Genomic DNA, 24824 nt, shown 5'->3' on the forward strand with positions numbered 1-24824 from the left:
TTACACTCTCCACACACACTCATCCCAGCCGCACACACACATTACACTCTCCACACACACTCATCCCAGCCGCACATACACATTACACTCTCCACACACACTCATCCCAGCCAACAAGGTGGCACTGGTTGTGCTGGAGCGTGCCCATCCTGCTGATGGTCGGCTGAGGCCAGAAGACACCCAGGGGGTGCCCTGGGGGGGAACACCTATGCGACCCGTGGCACTAGGTTCAAAGTGGGCTGTTAGTGGTGTGCTCAGCTGCATGGCTGCCTTACTGGCTGTGGCAATGGTGTTCTGAGCCCATATCCCACCTCCTGTCCATCCCCCCTCTATCCCCCCGGCCCTGGCAGAAGCCCCCGGCCAGCGGGACAACAGTCAGCAAACTATGGCGATGTTGGACACTTTCCCCCCTCTTCCCCTCAGCAGCCACGACGCCAGTTTCACGATTTTTAAAAGCACAAGTGAACTTCACAATCGGGAACTCGGCCTATCGGAGGCGGAGAATACCTGGTCGGACCCGCTGATGACATGCAAACGGTGTCTACTGTACGTGTGTTCCAGAACGCATTGTTGCCACTGTCAAGGTGCTGGTGCATTGCAATTTGGCGTCAAATCAGCGCCTTCCGTGACATTGGCGTCCAAACCGATTCTCCGCCCAATCACCTTTCCCGATTTCGGCTAACTGAGAATCCCGCCCAGTGTCTTTCATTTTTGTGAAACGTTTGTATTTATTGGTGATAAAATCATTTGCTTTGGGGAAAAGGCCACTAGACTGTTTGCAGTACAGAAGCAGGCCATTTGGCCCGACTGATGTATCCCAGCGTTTACATTTCACACGAACCGCCTCTCCACCTTCGCCCCGTCCCACCCATCACGGCTCCACTGCCATTTCCCTCGTGCCCCAATCCAGGTTCCCCTACGGCTGGCAATCGAGATCCATCCAATCAGGAACTGTGAGAGTCTGTTTGCTGCCCGATTGACCGTGGCAAGGCAGGGGCAGAGAGGATGGGCGGAGCCAGGTGACCAATGGCGAGCGTGCGGGGAGATGGGAAGGGGGGGGTGGGGGGGGAGGAGAGGTTGCTGGAGATCACGTGATGAAATCCACACAGGTTATGTCCAATTGATGTAGGGTTTCTGTGAGGAAGGTGCTGCCAAAAATGTTGAATAGTATTAGATGAGATAATAAAGTAGTTAATCTTAATTATGAAGAATATTAGAAAATGACCGTCATGATCTCTGAGGCCCTTCAACTCTGACCTCTTGCACAGCTCTGATTTTCATCGCTCCAGCATTTGTGATTGTGCCTTCTATTGCCAGGGGCATTAAACTCTGGAATTCCTCCCTAAATCTCTGCACCTTGCCACCTCTCCCTGCTCCGTTAAGGCACTGCTTATAACCGACCTCTTCGAACAAACCTTTGGTCACTTGTCCTGCCATCAGCGTCTGTGGCTCAGCATCGAAGATGGTTTTATTGGCAACGCCTTGGTTCAGCACCTTGAGGAATGTTACCCCGAAAAAGGCACTATATAAATGCAGATTATTGTTGTTGCGTTAAGATGATGAACTATTGGGAGAATTGTCCGCCATCACAGTGTAGTCAGTGTGGGTGGCTGTTTAGCACACTGGGCTAAATTGCTGGCTTTGAAAGCAGACCAAGCAGGCCAGCAGCACGGTTCGATTCCCGTGACAGCCTCCCCGAACAGACGCCGGAATATGGCGACTAGGGGCTTTTCACGGTAACTTAATTGAAGCCTACTTGTGACAATAAGCGATTTTCATTTCATTTGCAGTGATCCCACATGCCAGTCAACAGCCCCACCCACTGCCCACCTGCTTGTGGTTGGAGATCAGTCAACTGTCGGAGGGGGAGTCCTTCCTCTCAAGAGAACCGGAAAAGCCAGTGTCCCAATTGTTCGGGAGGGTCGGTTTGTGTTTACATAGCGCCTATCACAACCTCAGCACATCCCAAAATACTGGACAGCCAATGAGGTTCTTTTCAAAGCGGAGTTTTGTTGTAATGCAGGGAGAATGAAACATCCCATTCCTGCGCAGCAAGCTGCAGAGACAGCACTGTGATAACGAGAGGCTTTGCCTTTCCATTGGAGTAGGTGGCGTGACCACAGCAGGTCAAACACCAGCTGTCCCTCTGCGTCCGAGGGACATTAAGCCTTGGCTTCTGCCAACCTCTGCCTCAGCATTGCGTCCTTGAGTGATAGGGGCGCGTCCCAACAGGAAGAGATTGTGAGCTCTGTGTCAGGCAACTAATTAGCGGGGCAGTTAAACTTCTGTTACTATCCGCTTTTTTACCAAGTTACAATCTTCCAAGTAAAGGGCAAACAGCCACAGGCTGTCAGCGAGTAGCGACGTCATTCCTTGATGCATTATCTGGCAGAGTTGCAGTTCCTCCGGCTGCTTCCTCTGACTCCTGTAAGCTTCCTTTGACCAGGAAACCTGGTGTTGTGCGAGGATGCGGGTATCCCAGATAGGCGAGGGATCCGTGTTATCACGGGGGGAGGGGTCAGTTTCCATCGGGGTGTGGCCTTTGTTGTCATTTCATCGTGTGACTTGCAAGGAGCTGCGATGCTGCCAAGGACAACCCGTGCTGCGGCCGATGACACATTTTCTGACGCGCGATGCTGAGACAGGACTTCAGCAATGAAACGCTTTATACGGTGACTCTCCTGTGCTCAGAATATTCCAAAGCACTTTGCAATCACTGAGTTACTAGTGGTCGCCGTTGTTATGACGGGAAATGGGGCAACGTAATGGGAGAGCTGCCTCTTTCACCTGCTTCCGGTGATTCTCAGAGATAACTATTGGACAGTAGACGAGGACAGTTTGCTGCTCTTCTTCAAGTGGTTTTGTGGGACCCTGTGCTGCCCCAATTGTCAAACAGGGTCCCAGTTTAAGGTTTGATCCGGGAGTGCGCTGCCATCAGGAACAGAGTATCCCGACCATCGGACAGTTCTGGCCAAGATGTCAAAACTACCGCACGTTCTCTCAGTGCAGCGCTGAAGTGCAGCCTAGATTGTGTACAACAGATAATTGCATTCATAACGCACCTTTAACATGTTAAGGCATCTTTACAGGAGTGTTAACAATCAAACCCTGACACCCGGCCGCACAAGGAGATACTCGACCAACAGCTCGGTCAGAAAGTTAGGTCTTAAGGAGGGGAGAGAGAGGCGGTCAGGCAGAAAGGTTTAAGAAGGAAATTTTGGTACTTGACAGGTTGGCACGTTGGGGCAGCGGTCGCACCAAGGTCCCAGGTTCGATCCCGGCCCCGGGTCACTGTCTGCGTGGAGTCTGCACGTTCTCCTCGTGTCTGCGTGCGTTTCCTCCGGGTGCTCCGGTTTCCTCCCACAGTCCAAAGATGTGCGGGTTAGGTGGATTGGCCGTGCTAAATTGCCCTTAGTGTCCAAAAAGTTTAAGTGGGGTTACTGTGTTACAGGGATAGGGTGAAGGCGTGGGCTTGAGTAGGGTGTTCTTTCCAAGGGCTGGTGCAGACTCGATGGGCCGAATGGCCTCCTTCTGCACTGTAAATTCTATGATAACCCAAAGATGTGCAGGCTAGGTGGATTGGCCACGTTAAATTGCCCCTTAATTGGAAAAAATGAATTTGGTACTCTAAATTTATTAAAAAAAACAAACAGCAAGGGAATTTCAGAGCTTAGGGAGCCAGGCAGCTGAAGGCGTAGCCGCCAATGGGAGCGATTAAACTTGGAGATGCGCAAGAGGCCACAGCGGGAGGAACAGAGAGACCTGTGAGGGTTCTGGGCTGGAGGAGGTTACATAAACAGTAAGGGACGAGGCAAAGGAGAGTTTGGGAAACAGTGGGGAGAATTTTGGCTTGAACCCAAAACCTTGTGACTTGAAGGTTTTGATGCAGGTTTTTAAAATAAAAATATATTAATTGAAGGGATGAGGGGACCGCTGGCTGAGCCCAGCATTTGTTGCCCACCCACAATTGTCCTTGAGAAGGTGGTGGTGAGCTGCCTTCTTGAACCGCTGCAGTCCGTGTGGTGTAGGTGCACCCACTGTGCTGTCAGGTGGTAGGAATACAAAGCTTAATCTACCTGTGCGCATGTGTGTGCTGCATCTTGTCCCGCTTGCCATTTGGGCTGACTGGCGGCAAACGTTGAAAGTTGAGGCCTGATCTTCCACACGCAGAGTGACAGATGGTGTGGAAAGAATGAGGCGTCACCTCAATCTCCGAGGGCTTGGAGAAGTCAAATAGCCCAGGGAGAGAAAGCGTGGGACACAACTTTCATATTGCATCCCCCATTCTCCAATCAGTGCTCACAGAGAGGACAACTCTCTGCTGGGAGCCAATCAGGAGGACAAGAAGCAACTGGGTTATAGTCAGAGTGACTCCAACTGGCAAGATGCTGACTTCTAAAACCATTAACTGAGGCAGATCTCCATGTAGTGAGTCAATGGTGCAACTTTAATAAGAACCATAGAACTACAGAAATATTATGGCACAGAAGGAGGCCATTCAAATCAATCCATAGCCTTGCCGTTTCCAGCACCACTAGAGCAAACCGGTGTCTCCTGTCCACCCTATATATCCCCTGATAATTTTGTCCACCCCATTTAGGTCACCCCTTAGCCTCCTTTGTTCTGAGGAAACCAACCCCAGTCTGTCTAGTTTCCCCTCATTGGTGCAATTTTCAAGCCCTGGCAATATTCTTGTAAACATTCTCCGCACTCCCTCCAGAGCAATTACGTTCTCCCTGTAACGAGGTGACCAGAAATGCACACACAGTTCCAGCTGTGGCCTAACCAGCGTTTTACACAGTTTCATCATTACAGTCCTGCTTTTGAATTCAATACCTTGTCCAAAAAAAGGGAAAGCATTCCATACGCTTTCTTCACCATTGTATCCACCCTGTCCTGCCACCTTCAGGAACCTGTGGATGTCCTCTACCCCTCTCAATATCCTCCCATTTATTGAATGTTCCCTTGCTTTATTTGCCCTCCCCAAATCCATTACCTCGCACTTTTCTGAATTGAATTCCATTTGTCACTTATCTGCCCACTCAACCAAACCATGCATATCATTCTGGAGACGACAGCTGTCCTCTTCACTATCAACAATTTGGCTAATTTTTGTGTCATCTGCAAATTTCCCAATCTTGCCGCCCACATTTATGTACAAGTAATGAGTATATACAACAAACAGCAAGGAGCTTCACAGTGGCACAGTGTTTAGCACTGTGAATGGTCAGTTCCTGTTTCCGCATATCCTATGTCATGCTATGTATGTAACACCTTTTACAATCTCGCTACGTCCTAAAGTATTTTCAATGCATGGTAGCTCAGTGGTTAGCACTGCTGCCTCACAGCGCTAGGGTCTCGGGTTCAATTCCAGCCTGGGGTTACTGTGTGGAGTTTACACGTTCTCCCTGTGTCTGCGTGGATTTCCTCCGGGTGCTCCGGTTTCCTCCTACAGGAGGTGGCTTGGCCGTGATAAATTACCCCTTAGTGTCCACAGATGTGCAGGTTAGATGGATTGGCCATGATCAATGCGCTGGGTTCCCGGGATAGAGTACGAAAGTGGATCTGGGGTCCCTCTTTCAGAGGGTCAGTACAAACACAGTGGGGGGGTTCTATGGCCCCAACGCTGAGCCCTGTGGGACACGGCTGGAAGCTGATTTCTATTTGCAAAAACATGCCACAATCAGCACCCCTTCTTTCCTGTCATGGAGCCAATTATGGGTCCAACTTGTCACTTTCCCCGTATCCCGTGAGATTTCACTTTTCTGACCAAATGCAAAGCTCTGTAACTTATCATTTAAAACCCGGCTCGTGAGAGATGAAAAATGAAATGAAAATCGCTTATTGTCACGAGTAGGCTTCAATGAAGTTACTGTGAAAAGCCCCTAGTCGCCACATTCCGGCGCCTGTCCGGGGAGGCTGGTACGGGATGCAAGTGGAGTGTAACAGTTAATGCCAGAGGGAAACAGTAAGGAGGGGGATAGAGGCTACATGGCAGCAACATTCCAACACACAACTCCAACCAAAAATTATACCGGGTAGCATTGCCAGGAGAGGGCTGGGAATCTGGACCAGACACTAGCTGCGATGCGCTGCACAGAAGCACTCAGTCACCATCTCATTAATATTCATATTGAACTGGGAGTGCAGTCTGAACTGTAGTTGAACTTTTGAATCCTTTCGCTCACTAAGTGAAATCCTGCAGCAAACATCATCACAGAGAGTCAACACACTCACCTCTCTCTGGAAATCACTGATTGATGACTGCCTTTTAGGCAGTGGGAAGTCGACTCTCACACTGGAAGATTTATTTGCTTTCCCCTAATTCTGGTGGAGTCGGGTGGCCTGCCTTACTAAGGCTGGGTCAGGTGCAGAAATAGCGTTAAGTCCCACAAATATTTTTCCCCTCTTTCACCAATGAGGACAGACACAAGAATGCCAAATTTCAAAGGGTGCAACAATTACCTTGCCAACCAATCAGCACCATTTTTTCCTGCAGTACAAGTTGCCGCTCTCTTTGAAATGTGATATTCTTGCACCCGTCCTGGTAAGTAAAGGACAAAAATCTTCATTGCGTCGTTTTTGAAAAAAAATCAACCGTTTTTTTTGTTTAGACTCGTGCATGGCTCATGTGTGCTCTTCCAGGCAGTGGAATGTATTAAGAACCTTCAGTTTTGCCCCTTTGAAGACCTTGCTGGGTATCGAGAGACAACATGGAACAGGCCATCTTGGACTGGGTAATGAGGAAGGATTAGTTGGCAACCTAGCTGTGAAGGAACCATTGGGGATGAGTAACTATAATATGATAGTGGGCAGCACGGTAGCATTGTGGATAGCGCAATTGCTTCACAGCCCCAGGGTCCCAGGTTCAATTCCGGCTTGGGTCGCTGTCTGTGCGGAGTCTGCATATCCTCCCCGTGTGTGCGTGGGTTTCCTCCGGGTGCTCCGGTTTCCTCCCACAGTCCAAAGATGTGCAGGTTAGGTGGATTGGCCATGATAAATTGCCCTGAGTGTTCAAAATTGCCCTTAGTGTTGGGTGGGGTTACAGGGTAATGGGATAGGGTGGAGGTGTTGACCTTGGGTAGGGTGCTCTTTCCAAGAGCTGGTGCAGACTCGATGGGCTGAATGGCCTCCTTCTGCACTGTAAATTCTATGTATCTATGTATGATAGAATTCTTTATCATGGTGGATAGTGAGGTAGTTGATTCTAGGACTAGGCTCCTGAATCTTAATAAAGGTAACTATGACGGTATGAGGCATGAGCTGTCTAGGAGGGATAGTGGACAGACAATGGCAGGCATTCAAGGAACGAAAAGTTAAACTCCGAAAGTTGTTTCTTCCTATTTGGCACAAGAGTAGGAAAGGGAACTGTGCCAAACCATGGCTTACAAGGGAAATTAGGTATAGTATTAGATTCGAAGAAGAGGCATACAAATTAGCAAGAAAAAGCAATAGACCTGAGGATTGGGAACAGTTTAAAATTCAGCAAAGGCAGACCACGGGATTGATTAAGAAGGGGAAAGTACAATCTGAAAGCAGACCAGCGGGGGAAGATAAAAACAGGCTGTAAAAGTTTCTATAGGTATGTAAAAAGAAAAAGATTTACAGTCAAAAACGGGGGAACTCATTCCAGAGAGCAAAGGCTGAGGAGCTGAATTTATACTTTGCTTCCGTCTTCATAAAGGAAGACATGAATAATGCATCAGAAGTTCTGAGAAACACAAGTTTTAGTGAGGATCTGAAGTAATTAGTGTTAGTAGAGAAACAATTTTATGGAATTTAGTGGGATTACAGGCAGATAAATCTCCAGGGCCTGATAATCTTCACCCCAGAGTACTTAAGGAAGTGGCCCGAGAAATAGTGGATCCATTTTTCAAAATTCTTTGGACTCTGGAATGGTTCCTACAGATTGGAGCTAATATAACCCCGCTATTCAAAAAGGGAGGTAGAGGGAAAGAGAGAACTATAGACCAGTGAGCCTAACGTGGGTGGTAGGGAGGTTGCTGGAGTCCATTATCAAGGATTTCATAATTGGAAAGCAGTGGTATAATCAGAAAAATTCAGCATGGATTTACAAAAAGGAAATCATGCTTGGCAAATCTACTGGAATTCTTTGAAGATGTAACTAGTGGAGCTGACCAGGGAGAACCGGTGGATGTGGTTTATTTGGACTTTCAGAAGGCTTTCGAAAGGTCTCGCAAAGCGGGCAGCACGGTGGCGCAGTGGTGAGCACTGCAGCCTCATGGCGCCGAAGTCCCAGTTCGATCCCGCCTCTGGGTCACTGTCCGTGTGGAGTTTGCATATTTTCACCCCCACAACCCAAAGACGTGCAGGGTATGTGGATTGGAAAATTAATTGGAAAAAATTAATTGGGCACTCTAAAATTAAAACAAAAAAGGTCTTGCATCGCAGATTACTATGTAAAGTTAAAGCACATGGGATTGTGTGTAGGATGAAAGGATAGAAGGCTGATTAGCAGGCAGGAAGCAAAACGTTGGAATAAATGGGTCTTTTTCCGATTGGCAGGCAGTGACTAGTGGGGTACCACAGGGATCTGTGCTGCAAACCCAAATGTTCACATTATATATAAACAATTAGGACAAGGGAACTAAGTGTAATATCTCCAAATTTGCAGATGATACCAAGTTGGGTGGGAGGGTGAGCTGTGAGGAGGATGCAGAGATGCTTCAGTGGGATTTGGACAGGCTGAGTGAGTGGGCACATGCATGGCAGATACATTAGAATGTGAATGTGAGGTTATCCGCTTCGGTAACAAAAGTAGGAAGGCCAATTATTATTTGAATGGGTGTAAATTCAGAGAGGTGGATACTCAGCAAGACCTTGGTGTCCTCGTGCATCAGTGACTGAAAGTAAGCGCGCAGGTACAGCAGGCAGTAAAGAAGGCAAATGTTATGTTGGCCTTCATAGCGAGAGGATTTGGGTGCAGGAATAGGGACGTTTTGCTACAATTGTACAGGGCATTGGTGAGGCCACACCTGGAGTATTGTGTGCAGTTTTGGCATCCTTACCCAAGGAAGGATGTTCTTGCTATGGAGGGAGTGCAGCAAAAGTTTACCAGGCTGATTCCGGGGATGACAGGACTGTCACATGAAGAGAGACTAAATCGGTTAGGATTATATTCATTGGAGTTTACAGGAGTGAGAGGGGATCTCATAGAAACTAATAAAATTCTGACAGAATCAGACCGGATAGGTTAAGAAAGTATGCCGTGGTGGTGGGGGAGTCCAGAACTAGGGGTCATAGTTTGAGGATAAGGGGTAAACCTTTTAGGACTGAGGTGGGGAGAAATTTCTTCACCCAGAGGGGGTGAATCTGTAGAATTCACTACCACAGAAAGTAGTTGAGGCAAAAACATTGTGTAATTTCAAGAAGGAATTAGACATAGACCTTGGGGCTAAAGGGATCAAGGGATATGGGGGGAAGGTGGGATCAGGGTATTGAACTTGATGATCAGCCATGATGATAATGAATGGCAGAGCAGGCTCGAAGGGCCGAATGGCCTCCTCCTGCTTCTATTTTCTATGTATGTTTCGATGTAATGTGATTGACCTACTACTGATCCTCTATTGGTGCCGCTGTTGAGCTGATTGTTGGGCCAGGTGACCTTGTATGACCCCCATTGTGCAGAAGAGAGACAAAGCTACCCATTAATGCCAAACTCGAGAGCACAAGGAGGTGCAGAAGCACGGCTTCAGGATAGGAGAAATAATGGGCTGGTCTTGGATATGGATGGGCCAAAAGGCTAGGATGACAAAAATTCAGAGATGAGAAAAGGACGCTCAGGGCTGGATTCTCCGCACCCCGATGTTGAAATCGCGGCTGGACCTGGGGAGGAGAATCCATTTCCCCGCACGGAATCGCGACCGGCGTGTTCCCCGATTCTGCGGGCCCTGAAAAGCGACGTACTCTGTGCCGCCGAGGACCTACCTGGGGCCTTTGTTGGAGGCGCGCTCCGCCATTCTCCACCCCTACCGGCCGAAACCCCGATGTGGTCGGGAAACTAGCGAGGCAGCTGTGGACTCAACCTGCGGCCTCCCTGGTCGGGGGCGGGCCGATCGGAGGGCAGGGGGAGGCCTTATATGCGGCCAGGCAATGTTTGGGTGGTCAGGGTCAGGTGTGATCAGGTGGTCTATATTTAGGGTCCTGCTCTGCGGTCTGAGTCCGCCATGGAGCACGGTGCAGCCGCTGGAGGCCTCCGACCCGGAAATGCGGGGGCCCGTACTGCAGCAAAAGCTGCTAGATTTACGCCGGGTCCCTGCTAGCCCCCTGCAGGGCTCGGAATACGTGGCCCTTTCATGCCAGTTTTTCTGGCAAGTCCACAGTCTTTACGACGGCGTGGGGACATAGTCCGAATAACGGAGAATCCAGCCCACAATCTTCAAGCCCAACTCTCCCAATGAGTTCCACACCCTCACATTCTAACTCTCCCACTAAATCCTATCTCTCTAGTACCCCAGTTCCCCCATCATATTATCCAGTTATCCATGGTGAACAACCCCATTGTTGTTGCTTCTTTGATTACTTTTAACATTGCTCAATGTCTGAGCAAAGGATCCTTTTACTGATATCAGTTCTAAATTCATTGTTCAGTCTTTCCCTTTCATGTCCTCTGGGACTGGTACCCGTGCTGAATTTGTGATAATCTGGCTGCAGTTTATCTATACCAATTCCTGTTTTATATTAGTCGATGACATGCTCCCTTAACTGCTTTCACTCAAGATTGCAAATCTTTAGCTTTTAGCTATTCTCACAGCTCACGTCTTTTGCCCTTCGGATCTTGTTGGCGAGTGTGAAATTCAGTCCAATTCCTGTATTTCTTTCCTCTCTGGAGGGAAGGTTTGCTGAGTTTTTTTTACAAGGTGCTCATGAGAACAAGTTTACATTTTGACTGTCAGACAATTGGCCGGGCAATCCACAATCTTGGGTTAGCTGGAAGTACATGGGAAGTCAGGGCCATTTATAGCACATTCCAAACAAAGAAAATAGTTTCTCTCTATCTACCCTGTCGAAACCGTTAATCATATTAAACACCTCAATTCGAACACCCTTTAATTTTCTACGCTCAGGGGAATATAATCTTCAACTGGAGCCGAGTATTGAGTCCCCGAGTGACAAAACAAGAAGCTGACGTGGGGAAGAGTATTTAAAGACACCATTCTGCGATTGAAAGGGAAATTAAGACGGTAAGCAGGATTTTCCATCCGTTCCCACTGGCAGGACTGTCCAATCCCGCTGGGGGGGGCGCAGTGTCCAAGCGATGGGAAACCCAATTGACAGAAGGTCCTGACGTTGGCCAATGGATGGGCCACCTCAGTTGCCACAAATCATGTCGTTTGGTGGGGGAGGGATGGGCGAAATAAAACCCTGCCTGGTGCGTTGGTGTGAGTTTTATGCTCCCACCACAATGTGTCTCCCCCTCCTGGCAGATGTGGTCTTCTCACAAGACACTGACACATTGCTGTCATCTACCTGAAGCTCTGTATCCACCCAGTCCCCAACCTAATGCTACCACTTAAGCTTTTCCAGGTGATCATCATATTGCATTCTCCCACTGCTTCCCCATTCAACATATTTGTTTTTAAATTTGTTCATGGGATGTGGTCATCATTGACCAGCCCAGCGTTTGTTTTGCATCTCTAATTGCCCTTCAGCAGGTGGTGGTGAGCCGCCTTCTTGAACCAGTGCAGTCCATGTGGCCGAGGTACACCCACAGCGCTGTTAGGGAGAGAGTTCCATGACTTTGAACCAACAACAGTGAAGGAACAACAATATATTTCCAAGGCAGGTTGGTGACCTGGAGGGGAACTTGCAGGTGGTGGGTGTTCCCAGGTTTCTGCTGTCCTTGCCCTTCTTGGTGGGAGAGGACACGGGTCTGGAAGGTGTTGCTGAAGGAGCCCTGTGAGTTGGTGCAGTGCATTAACTGCTGCCACTGTGCATTGGTAATGGAGGCAGTGAATTTTGAAGTTAGTGGATGGGGTGCCAATCAAGCAAGTTGCTTCGCCCTTGGATAGTTTCAGGCTTCTTGAGTGTTGTTGGAGCTGCACTCATCCAGACAAATGGAGAATATTCCATCACACTCCTGAACTGTGCCGTGCAGATGGTGGACAGGCTTTGGAGTCAGGAGGTGAGTTAGCCTCGGCAGTATTCCAAGCTTCTTATCTGCTCTACAGGGTGGGATTCTCTGAGCCTCAGGCTAAGTGTTGCCAGCGTCATAAACGCCGTCGCGTTTCTCGACGGCATCAACATGGCCTCAGGAGCAGCAATTCTGACTCCGACAGGGGGCCAGCACGGCACTGGAGCGACCCACTCCGCTCCAGCTGCCGATCCCGGCATCAGATGGGTGCCGCGGGGTTGCGCATGCACAGTGGGTCCGGCACGATTTCCACGCATGCGCGGTGTCTCCCTTCTCTGCACCAGCCCCAACGCAACATGGCGTAGGGCTACGGGGGCCGGTGCGGAACAAAGGAGCCCGAGAGGCCGGCCCGCCGATTGGTGGCCCCCGATCGCAGGGGAGGACAGTGGAGGACCCCCCCCCCCCCACCTGGAGTCAGCCCCCCCCTCTTCCCTCACATGCCGCCCCCGGATCCTTCTACGCCAAGGTCCCGCTGGGTAAGACCAGATTAGAACGGCGCCGGCGGGACTCGGGTTTTTTTGTATGGCCCCATCCTGGGCAGAGATTCGCTGGGGGGGGGGGGGGGGGGGGGGGGGGGGGCATAGAGTGGCCGCCGACCGGCGCTGGAGAATTGCGTCCCGGCGTCAGGGCGGCGTGGCGAGAATCACGCCAGTCACAGCGATTCTGATCAATAGTAACCCCCAAGATATAAATCATGAGGGATTCAACAATGCTAATGTCATTGAATATAGGGAGATGGTTAGATTCTCTCTATTGGGCATGGTCATTACCTGGCACTTGCGTGACGTGTGATACTTGCTACTTATCAGCCCAAATCTGAATGTTGTCCGGGTCATGTTGTGTAGGCACATGGACCCCTTCAGCATATGAGGAGTTGGGAATGGTGCTGAACATTGTGCACTCATCAGCCGCTATCCCGACCTCTGGCCTTATAATGGAGGGAAGGTCATTGATGAAATAGCTAAAGATGGCTGGAACACCTGCAGTGGTGACCTACAATTGAGATGATTGACCACAACCATCTTCCTTCATGCCAGGTATGACTCCAACCAACAGGGAGTTTTCCCGCTGATTCCTATTGACTCCGGTATTGCTGGGGCTTCTTGATGTCACATTCGGTCAAATGCTGCCTTGGTGTCAAGGGCAGTTATTCTCACATCATCTCTGGGATTCAGCTCTTTTATCCATGTTTGGACCAACGTTGTAATGATGTCAGGTGCTGAGTGGCCCTGGCAGTACCCAAAATGAGCAGATTATTGTTGAGTAAGTGGGTGTTATGATTTTAGTTATGTTATAACTGGATGGGAAGATCCCAGTATGAAACCCTGACTCAAAGAACATAACTCACTTTTTAAAATAAAACACGGAGGAGCAGAGTCACAGGACCGTTAATTAGTTTTAACCAGAAGGAAAAAAGTTATTAAACATGAAAAGTTGAATTATTATACAGTATATCTTTACTCTCCCCTTAGTTTAAAACGTACACACAGATTTTAACATTAACATGGATTACAAAATACATCCTAAACTACAATGGTCCGACAAACACAAAGTCCCTTTTAAGCACACAGATTGGTTATAGCCAAACACACATACGCTGCTCTGAACCCAAGTTAGTATCCATGGTTTTCTCCTAAGACTCCGCCCAGATGATTGTCGCACAAGAGTTTCTAAATCCCACTCCCAAAAAGGTGCTTTAAAATCTTCTCTCACAATCATCCTTTTCCTAACGGTTTGAATTCTGAAATCCAGTCCAGGTTTTAACAATAACTCTTTTAAACAGAGATTCCGCTCCACTTTTAACAGCGAATTCAGTACAGGATTTACACCAACCCCCGTAGGATTTCTTTGACTTGACTGTTGTACAAACTGTTCACAATTGCTTTACCTCTCGATTCCCAGACTATCGTAAAATGGCATCACTTTTGATTTACCTCTGAAGTCCAACTTTAAATCTGGTTACTACAATTGCCTCTTTAACTCAAAACCATTTGTTTCCTTTTCCTTGAATTCTTCTGAACAATACCTTGGTCTATGTTCTCTTTAGTCATCTTAAACATTCTTTTGGTCCCAATTCCCTGATTACCTGGATTGTATCTTGTTCCTTAAGAAGCTTGCATCTTTGAAACTCCCTTATCCTGTCCAGCTTCTTCTGGCAGAGTTGAGAGAAGTTCATTCCTCAGTGTCCTGTCTCCAACTGCTTTGGTTTCCTGTTGAAACTAAGAGCAAAAGGAGTCTCCTGTTGCTAAGCGACAATGTATTTATATTTACTGTTCAAGCTGTAACCCTCTCTAAGCACAATAGAAACATGGTTGTAATTGAAACCAATCCCCACACATATGTACACCTTTGTCTAGCATGAATATAACTATAGGATTTGTCCTTCCAGGCACAAAAATATTAAAATAATCCCATTTGCAACTTATTATTAATGTTTGCCATCACAAATCTCATAAAACTACCTTAGTTTTCCAACAGTGAGTACGTTTTGTTCTCACCATTATGTTTGTTTTTGATTCCAGATTTATTGATTGGATTTAAATTCAACCAGCTGCTATAGGTGGGATTTGAACCTATGCCCCCAGAGCATTAGCTCTGATATCTAACCCAGTGATATTACCTCCAAGGCACCATCACCCACCAAAGAAGGCAAAGTCTTAAAGGAATGAAGAAGATATGGCTGGGCAAAGAAAATGACTGTCTGCTGTTATACGGCATGTGTGTGTTCGCCCGTGTGTTAGTCTGTGCGATCCTATGCATTTGTGTGCATGTGACAGAAATTGTTTGTTTGCAAGTATAATGGTAGACTTGACAATTCAAACTTAAGTTCTGCAGAGAGCACCTAGTCCCTTAATTACAGATCAAAGCAAGTGTGCGAGACAGGAGCTGGCATTTATTTCGAAAGCAGATGTTTAATGACCTGATATTCTGTGCCATGCATAGGGAGCATCTGTGTTCTTTCTAACTCAGTTATATCATCCTTACTGATAAAATTAACCCCCTTATATCCCAAACCATATGAAACAATTGAGGAACACGTTTGAATCCCAGTCGCCTTTCAGGTCACGAAGGAGCCCTGCAAATTTGTGATCTAAAATCTTGGAACTCCCTCCCTAGCAGCACCGTGCAATATCATTTCTTGCTTCCTATAGAATCCTTGGATATATCCCGTCAGGCCCGGGGGACTTGTCTATCCTCAAGTTTTTCAAAACGGCCAACACATCTTCCTTCCTCACAAGTATCTCCTCGAGCTTACCAATCTGTTTCACACTGTCCTCTCCAACAATATGGCCCCTCTCATTTGTAAATACTGAAGAAAAGTACTCGTTCAAGACCTCTCCTATCTCTTCAGACTCAATACACAATCTCCCGCTACTGTCCTTGATCGGACCCACCCTCGCTCTAGTCATTCTCATATTTCTCACATATGTGTAAACGGCCTTGGGGTTTTCCTTGATCCTACCCCCCAAAGATTTTTCATGCCCTCTCTTAGCTCTCCTAATCCCTTTCTTCAGTTCCCTCCTGGCAAACTTGTATTCCTCCAGCACCCTGTCTGAACCTTGTTTCCTCAGCCTTACATAAGTCTCCTTCTTCCTCTTAACAAGACATTCAACCTCTCTTGTCAACCATGGTTCCCTCACTCGACCATCTCTTCCCTGCCTGACAGGGACATACATAATCAAAGACACGCAGTACCTGTTCCTTGAACAAGTTCCACATTTCACTTGTGTCCTTCCCTGACAGCCTATGTTCCCAACTTATGCACTTCAATTCTTGTCTGACAGCATTGTATTTACCCTTCCCCCAATTGCAAACCTTTCCCTGTTGCACACACATATCCCTCTCCATTACTAAAGTCACAGAATTGTGGTCACTACCTCCAAAATGCTCCCCCACTAACAAATCTATCACTTGCCCTGGTTCATTACCAAGTACCAAATCCAATATGGCTGCCCCTCTGGTCGGACAATCTACATACTGTGTTAGAAAAGCTTCCTGGATACACTGTACAAACACCACCCCACCCAAACTATTTCATCTAAAGAGTTTCCACTCAATATTTGGGAAGTTGAAGTCACCCATGACTACTACCCTGTGACTTCTGCACCTTTCCAAAATCTGTTTCCCAATCTGTTCCTCCACATCTCTGCTGCTATTGGGGGGCCTATAGAAAACTCCCAACAAGGTGACTGCTCCTTTCCTATTTCTGACTTCAACCCATACTACCTCAGTAGGCAGATCCTCCTCGAACTGCCTTTCTGCAGCTGTTATACTATCTTTAATTAACAATGACACCCCCCACCTCTTTACCATCCTCCCTAATCTTTTGAAACATCTATAACCAGGGTCCTCCAACAACCATTTCTGCCCCTCTTCTATCCAAGTTTCCGTGATGGCCACCACATCGTAGTCCCAAGTACCGATCCATGCCTTAAGTTCACCCACCTTATTCCTGATGCTTCTTGCGTTGAAGTATACACACTTCAACCCATCTCCTTGCCTGCAAGTACTCTCTTTTGTCAGTGTTACCTTCCCCATTGCATCACTACGCGCTTTGGCGTCCTGAATATCGGCTTCCTTAGTTGCTGGGCTACAAATCCGGTTCCCATTCCCCAGCCAAATTAGTTTAAACCCTCCCGAAGACTACTAGAAAACCTCCCTCCCAGGATATTGGTGCCCCTCTGGTTCAGATGCAACCCGTCCTGCTTGTAGAGGTCCCACCTTCCCCAGAATGCGCTCCAATTATCCAAATACCTGAAGCTCTCCCTCCTACACCATTCCTGCAGCCACGTGTTCAACTACACTCTCTCCCTATTCCTAGCCGCGCTATCACGTGGCACCGGCAACAAACCAGAGATGACAACTCTGTCTGTCGTGGCCTTTAGCTTCCAGCCTAACTCCCTAAACTTGTTTATTACCTCCACACCCCTTTTCCTACCTACGTCGTTGGTACCAATGTGCACCACGACTTCTGGCTGCTCACCTTCCCCCTTCAGGATCCTGAAGACATGATCCGAGACATCCCTGGCCCTGGCACCCGGGAGGCAACATACCTTCCGGGAGTCTCGCTCGCGACCACAGAATCTCCTATCTATTCCCCTAACCATTGAATCTCCTATTACTATTGCTTTTCTATTCTCCCCCCTTCCCTTCTGAGCCCTAGAGCCTACTGCTAAATGCTGGAAATCCGAAATAAAAACTGAACAAGGGGAAGGTTCAGGAGACTGATTCCTTAGAAGGTAATATGAGGATGAGGAGAGATTGATTGAGTCGACTGGGCCTGTATTTACTGGAATTTGGAAAACTGACAGCTGATCTAATTGAAACGTGTAAGATTCTAACAGGGCTGTGACTGGATGAAGAGATGTTGGGCGGGATTCTCTGATCCTGAGGCTAAGTGTTGACGCCGACGTAAACGCCGTCGCGTTTCTCGACGGAGTCAACGTGGCCTCAGGAGCAGCAATTCTGACCCCTACAGGGGGCCAGCACAGCACTGGAGTGACCCACGCCGCTCCAGCTGCCGATCCCCGACGTCAAATGGGCGCCATGGGTCTGGGTATGCGCAGTGGCTCCCGTCTCCGCGTCGGCCTCAACGCAACATGGCCTAGGGCTACAGGGGTCGGCGCGGAACAAAAGAGGCCCCCAGCCCCGAGAGGCCGGCCCGCTAATCAGTAGGCCCCGATCGCAGGGCAGGCTACAGCAGAGCCCCCGCCCCCGGGGCCGGACCCGGACCCCCCCCCCCCCACCCCAACCAGGCCGCCCCCAGATGCATCCACGCCGAGGTCCCGCCGGGTAAGAGCAGGTGTTGACGGCGCCGACGGGACTTGGCTTTTTTAGCGTGGCCGCTCAACCCATCACGGGCCGAGAATCACTGGCGGGAGCCCCATAGAGCGGCCCCCGACTGGTGCCGTGCCGGCTCTGCTGCCGCCGATTCTCCGCTCTCCGGAATTCTCCGGCCGGGTCCCGGGGTGAGAGAATCCCGCCCGTTGTTTCCTGGGGGTCGAGAACAAGGTGTCACAGTCTGAGGATTCAGGATAGGCCGTTTAGGACGGAGATGAGGAGAAACCTCTTCACTCGGAGGATGGTGAACCTGTGGAATTCTCTACCACAGGAAGCCGTGGAGGCCAAATCATCGAATATATTTAAGAAGGAAATAGACGGGCAGCACGGTGGCCTAGTGGTTAGCACAACCGCCTCACGGCGCTGAGGTCCCAGGTTCAATCCCGGCTCTGGGTCACTGTCTGTGTGGCGTTTGCACATTCTCCCCGTGTCTGCGTGGGTTTCACCCCCACAACCCAAAAATGTGCAGAGTAGGTGGATTGGCCACGCTAAATTGCCCCTTAATTGGAAAAAATAATTGGGTAATCTAAATTTATAAAAAAAAGGAAGGAAATAGATTTCCAGACTATAAAGATGTCGAGGGATATGGGGAGCGCGTGGGAGTATGCCCTGAAGCCCGCAGAGGCAGAGAGGTTTAGGGAGAGAATTCCAGGTCTTGGTGATGAAGCTGGTAAAGGCACAGTTGCCAATGGTAGAGCAGTGAAAGTTGTGAATGTGCAAGAGGCCAAAATTGGGATAGCTCAGAGATCTTGGATAATTGTAAGACTTGAGGGGGCTACAGAAACAGGAAGCCGTGAGACCTTGGAGGGATTGAGAAACAAAGATGATCATTTTAAAATGGAGTGCCACTGGGTAGGAGTCAATGCAAATCGATGAATCACTTTTAGTGAGAGTTAGGATAAGAGCTGCAGAATTTAGGACAGGCTTGAGTTCAGAAACCCCGGTGTCACCGATTTGCACATTTAGAGAGTCCCATTTTCTCCAATTGCTCCTCATAGACCGACTCTCGGATATGATAATAATCTTTATTATTGTCACAAGTAGGCTTACATTAACACTGCAATGAAGTTACTGTGAAAAGCCCCTAGTCGCCACATTCCGGCACGTGTTCGGGTACACAGAGGGAGAATTTAGAACGTCCAATTCACCTAGCAAGCACGTCATTCAGGACTTGTGGGAGGAAACCGGAGCCCTCGGAGGAAACATATGCAGACACGGGGAGAACGTGCAGACTCCGCACAGTCACCCCAAGCAAGCCAGGAATTAGGTACCAATAATGTGGCTTTTCTCCACACTGACTCTACGTGACTGGCTCACGTAGGTGAGCAGAAATGGAGGTGGTACCTAGAGTAGGGCCTGACCAGAGTATGATGCAGTGTCAGCATGAACTGCCACCCCCCCCCCCCCCCCCCCCCCCCCCCCCCCATCATCTACAATCTGAATAGATTGACGGTCTTTGTTTCTTTGCAAAGCGCTTGATTATAAACGGCACTGTGTGGAGGCGGACATGAGGGAGGGCTGCCCTTCGGAGACCGTTCTCAGTGAGGCAAAGCTAAAATGAGAAAAACAGCTGCAATCGACCATCCAGGTCCCCTGCTGACCCTTCCATGATATTGAGTAATTCGGCTTAAACTCTACAAAGCACACGATGCAACTCCTGTCTTTTAATGAGTCCCAGGGTTTCCATAGCCAATGTAAAGCTAATACTTACAGGTGGTGGGTAGAGGTCCCACACCACAATCTCGAGGGGACAATCTAGGCTACACTGAGCAACATTTTGGTCTCACATCCAGAAACTGAAATGTGAAAATAATATTGTTGACACAGGCCAAATCAGTTAGGCTTAACGGGGAGGATTGTGAAGGAGATCTTGATGTTGTGGCACCTTTAAACCAGAAAATGGTGAGACGACAGCCCATGTAACATTTCTGCCATTGAATTCAAGGAAAATAAAATTTACGAGTGATGTGAAGTTGAGCTGCCAACTCGTCAGCCCCCATTTCAAATTGACAGACTCAAGATCTGCCCTACTGTGCACCTTTCTATAGCAACGTCAAGAGCATTTTATTTTCTTCAATGGAACTCATTTGCCTAATTTATTCAGGTTTACGGGCTGGAGTTAATTTCCTATATTCCAATGTGTTCCCAAAGTGGCTGGTTGAATGCTCCACAGATAGTAATTGTTTTAACCACTTCCTAGCCCACATCTTCAGATTGCCATCTCCTTGGCTCATTAATGTTGCAAATGTGACTGTAATTACGTGTGTTTGTTGTTGTGAATGTAAAAATTTACTCGTCTCTGCATTCTCCCACTTCTGACTTGATACATACTGAATGGAAGAGCCCCCATCTGATCCCAAATGTGCAGCATTAATATTTCTATGAAGCTGGTATATGATTTTTGTCTTGCGCTTGTCATTGGGGCTTCCTAAAGTCCAAGATTAAATGATAAAGACTTGGATTAGTTACGTTTAAAAGCAATTCAAAACACAGCAGCTCCTGCTAGCTTGGGCGCTAAAATACAGACTGGCTGTTCCAATCTGGACTGAGCTGGTTGCTGAACATCATTAAGGGATGGTCTATTCATTGCCATTTTGAAACTCAGATCAAACCCAATGAAGAGAGAGGCTGCTTTAAATGCTCGTACTATACCATTACAAGTCCAGTAAGAGTGCTGGTAATGTTCCACTAACATTCCATATTGGGGAACACTTTCAGTAGCAAGCCCTCTCGTACCTGTATCGAGTTTAGGTTGACTATCAGCACCAGGAGAACAAATGTTATGTTCCAGGATGTTGCCCTACGGCCAACAATCATTGAATGGTAGCCAAGACGGCATGGTAGCACAGTGGTTAGCACTGTTGCTTCGCAGCTCCAGAGTCCCAGGTTCGATTCCTGGCTTGGGTGACTGTCTGTGCGGAGTCTGCACATCCTCCCCGTGTCTGCGTGGGTTTCCTCCGGGTGCTCCGGTTTCCTCCCACAGGCCAAAGATGTGCAGGTTAGGTGGATTGGTCATGCTAAATTACCCTTAGTGTCCAAAAAAGGTTAGGTGGAGTTGTTGGGTTACGGGGAGAGGGCGGAGGTGTGGGCTTGGGTAGGGTGCTCTTTCCTAGGGCCGGTGCAGACTCGATGGGCTGAATGGCCTCCTTCTGCTTTGCAAATGCTATGATTCTGTGACAAACCATGGCACCATCATTTAACCTGCATAATGATAATAACCAGATCATTTGTTTTCACGATGTTGGTTTAGCGATCAATAATGGCCTGGATCCAGGCAGATTTCGCTGGCCTTTCTTCAAAAACAATGCTCTAAGATCTTTCACATCCGATTTACTGAACTGCGGTTTAGCACCTCATTTGAAAAGTTCCATTGGCACCGCACAGGGAGCATCAGCCTGGAATTTTACGCATGCAAGCCTCTGGAGATGGACTCAAATCCGCCACCTTATGACAGAGAGGGGAGAAAGCTTGCAATTGTGTTGAAAACACTCCCCATTTTGATGAACACTCAGGCTCTGACACTGGGCTGATATCATTCACTGGCGAATTTTCGGGGCTATTAGAGTGGGAAGAAAATCCATCGGCTGAATCTTAAACCACTGCTGTCGCAGGTTATTAAAACATAGATATTGAGGCCGCACCTGCCTGTCACTTGCTACTCTAATCCCAGCAAACAACATTTTCAAGATTGCTCACGAAATACAACTTCAGGGGTGAAATGCACTTCACACGCAGTCATGCCTGATATTGCAGAGCCTTTCATGTTTGTAATAGATCGGTCACGTAGCAATAAATTAATTATATTTCTGGTATAATCCTTATTTATACCACACCTGTGGTGCAAACAGAACACTTGAGGCTACATTATTGAATATACAATTTACTGGAGCTATGCAAGGAGTAATGTGGATTGTGTCTTCTTGCTCGTTTGGGGAATAAATTATACACTCAGTAGTTTTACCATTAAATCATTAGACAACAAACATTTGATGAGGTAGAATTTAATCATTAACAGTATTGTTTCCATAAGAATTCCCGCCTCTTCACCACCTCAGCTTATTGGCTGCTGAAACCCGCATTCTCTTTCTTTGTTATCTCCAGGCTCGATTACACCAATTTGCGGCCAGCCGACCTCTGACCTTGAGCCCTCCATGAACTGGGGCTTGCAAACCTCAAAGTCCTGCTGACTCTATCCTAACTCGCACCACCCTTGAGCTCATTGAGCTACATACGGCTTCCTGCCAGCTAAAACGATCCCATACCCCTCCTTAGCCATGCCCCCTCCCTATCTCTGTAACCTCCTCCAGCCCAACAACCTTCCAAGATCTCTGTGTCCCTCCATTTCTCAACTCCTGAGCATGCCCAGTTTTCATCGCTCCACTTTTGGCAGTCTTTGGCCACCTAGGCCCTAAGCTCTGGATCTCCATCGTTAAACCTCCCTTCCTCTCGCTCGTCCTTTAAGATGCTCATCTTTGATCAGACTTTATCTCCTTATGTAACTGAGCCAAACTTTATTTGATAGCTGTTATGTATCAGAGAATACATCCCTGCTGGTGAAGCATCATGTGGTGTCAGCAGTGGTCGCAGGGGCTTTGCAGTGCTCCATCTTAGATGGTGTGAGCAACACTTCTTAATAAAACATCTTCCCGTGTTCGAAAGAATCCAGAGTGTGGGGACTGACGACGAGGATTGAAGCACAAAGGATTGCTGAAGAAATTCGGCGGCAAAAATAGTGGAGATGGATCGGGCGCAAACTCACTCGCAAATGCACATGCTCACACACACGCTCACACACACGCTCACACACACGCGCTCACACACACACTCACACACACACTCACACACATACTCACACACACGCTCACACACACGCTCACACACACACGCTCACACACACACGTCTCTCACACACACACACGTCTCTCACACACATGCTCACACACACGCTCACACACACGCTCACACACACACGTCTCTCACACACACACGTCTCTCACACATACACGATACGGAAGGTTTCAAAAAATATTTCGACAACCACCATGAGTAGAGAAGAACGAAATTCGGAAAAACCTGCTTGCTGTTGAAATGGGTCGAGGTGGGGCTACGGGGTCCACGTGGTGAAGCTAAACGGACTGTCGGTGATGGGGATTCAGAAGCCAGGTTCTGCGCAGGCCACTACTCAAGGGAAAAGTCAAACTACAGTCAGGCAAATGAGAATAATTCTAGTTGCTCATGATAAGGAGATTGTTTGTGCCATATCTTGAGAAGAATCGGAAGGGAGAAAGTTGGTTGAATTATAGACCCCCTGGAGCCAGGATCCGAAATGGCGGGAGAAACGGATGCCATGGATGCATTTGAGGAAGATGGTGAGACTTGGAACTCATGTGAGGAAAGAATCTCATAGCAAATCAAACACCGCGGGACCGAAAGGTCGCAACATTTCTCAGTTCGGTAGGGGGTAAAACTTTTACGCTACTTCAAATCTTAGTCCATCCAGCAAAACAGGTAGAAAAGACCTACATCAGACAACTCAAAATATCCAAAGGGCATGATGTGTTATATCAGTTGGTTCAACACAGACAGCAACTGGATGCTGTAAGACGAGAAACAGGATTCCGACACGGGAGATGGTTCAACACTGTTTTATTGAACCTGCTGATTGCTGTACATAATCTGCTGTGGGGTGACACTCTATTAATCTAAACTGATAACCTCTGTCTGGCTTGACCAGACTGGCTGTCTGTCACATGGAGACGGTGCTCACTGCACTGTGCACCCTGACTATCTCTGTCGCTGTATCTAGTGAGAAGAGGCAGGGTTTTGATGCCTCGTGTGTTTTATAGTGGTGCTGTCCTCTGCAGTGTCCTGTCTGGTGATTGGTTGTTCTGTGTCCCGTGTGTTTATTGGTTATTCTGTGTGTCAGTCACTGCCTGTCTGTATCTCATTATATACATGAGTGGATATTATGACAGGGCATTTCTCTCCTGGACTGCGATTGATTGCAGAAAGGTTCCTGTGTAGCCACCTAGGTTGGCCACTTCCCGACTTTAAAATGGAGATTCGCTAAGAACGCAGGGAAAAATAGACAGGTACAGGGAAGCAAGCAGAATGCAAAGCTTCCTGTATATTAAGACTCGCAGAAAGCAGACAGCACTGAAACTGCCGACCATCTGCATATTGATGAGCGATCCCCGGGAACAATAGCAACAGTTAAGATAATCGAGGCAAAGCCAGACTCCTCGGCGCCAGCAGGAGCCAACACAAAAGAAGCCAACGGACACTTAGGAACCGCCCAGCGATCAGGGAACAGCTCCAGTATTGGGGAAATCAAACCAATCGATTGGAACATAGTCCAATCAATTGGATCCAGGTACGGGGTCCACCCAAAGGGGCGCGAAGTCCCTGGGGACTATAAAGTAGAGTCCCCAAGTTCAATTCGGTCTCTTGGCAAGTCTTCTTAGCAACCCTCAGAGAACTCGACCGTGACTCTCAACTCGGAGAGACTTGCCTGGCAGCTACACCAACAAGTAAGTGTCCAGTCAACGCACGCTACGAGACAGGCGCTCCTAACTCTTAGTCCATACCAGCTGGAAGCCTGCAGTTTCAGGATCGAACAAGAGGCCATTGTTCCCTGACCCAGTGGGTTCCTTTTCCAAAGCTAAGTATTGGCCTTTAGTGGTAGAAATAGTCTAGTTCTGTAGTATTTTATGCATGAGTAGCGATTGACTGTGTATATAATAAACGTGTTTTGATTTGAACCTTATTAAATGGTGTATTGAGTTATTGATCAGCACTTGAACTTGAACCTCGTGGTGGTATCATAAAG

General features: G+C 48.1%; 1 long non-coding RNA gene across 1 annotated transcript in view; it reads right to left on the minus strand.

Moving 5' to 3' along the window:
• Nucleotides 1-24824, minus strand: part of LOC119956028 — a 52604-nt gene that overhangs the window by 7023 nt on the left and 20757 nt on the right. Inside the window, exon 2 of the long non-coding RNA XR_005458578.1 lies at nucleotides 14241-14373. This is a non-coding gene — a long non-coding RNA (uncharacterized LOC119956028). The remainder of the gene's footprint in view (nucleotides 1-14240; nucleotides 14374-24824) is intronic.

This window comes from Scyliorhinus canicula, chromosome 22, assembly GCF_902713615.1.
Source record: "Scyliorhinus canicula chromosome 22, sScyCan1.1, whole genome shotgun sequence".
NCBI classification, from domain to species: domain Eukaryota; kingdom Metazoa; phylum Chordata; class Chondrichthyes; order Carcharhiniformes; family Scyliorhinidae; genus Scyliorhinus; species Scyliorhinus canicula.